This window comes from Myotis myotis, unplaced genomic scaffold, assembly GCF_014108235.1.
Source record: "Myotis myotis isolate mMyoMyo1 unplaced genomic scaffold, mMyoMyo1.p scaffold_m19_p_13, whole genome shotgun sequence".
Taxonomy (NCBI): Eukaryota; Metazoa; Chordata; class Mammalia; order Chiroptera; family Vespertilionidae; genus Myotis; species Myotis myotis.
Genome location: NW_023416317.1, coordinates 21,970,412 through 21,970,920, shown reverse-complemented (window position 1 = coordinate 21,970,920; position 509 = coordinate 21,970,412). Strand labels below are relative to the sequence as shown.

Here is a 509-nt window from a genome sequence, read left to right as displayed (position 1 = left end):
TTCTTTCTTCAGCCTATCTCAGTTTTCTTTATTTTTTTTAAAATATATTTTTATTGATTTCAGAGAGGAAGGGAGAGATAGAAACATCAGTGATGAGAGAGAATCATTGATCAGCTGCCTCCTGCACACCCCCTGCTGGGGATCAAGCCTGCGACCCAGGCATGTGCCCTTGACTGGAATTGAAGCCAGGGCCCTTCAGTCCACAGGCTGACGCTCTATCCACTGAGCCAAACCAGCAGGGCTATCTCGGTTTTCTTAAACGTTGTTTTCTTAACTGTTAGTACCTAAGAACTATAGGATGGGGTGGTTTGGTGTCCACGCACCTTGATTATTGTACTTCATGGACAATTAAGGAATTTTTTAAAGGGTATTTTTTTTTTTCTTATAGCCTTTTTCAAGGACCTTCATGCCTTCGGTGTCTTGAAGGCTTGTAACATGGCTTTACTATTGTCAGCCTTCTCTAAATTTCTGCAGGAACACATTCAGGTAATAAAGAGTAATTTACACCT

At 41.3% G+C, this 509-nt stretch overlaps 1 non-coding gene across 1 annotated transcript; it reads right to left on the bottom strand.

Annotated features, from left to right (window-relative positions):
- Window positions 1-380: 380 nt before the first annotated feature.
- Window positions 381-509, bottom strand: LOC118668686. Its single transcript, XR_004971707.1, has one exon. It is a non-coding gene; the product is annotated as a small nucleolar RNA SNORA33 (small nucleolar RNA).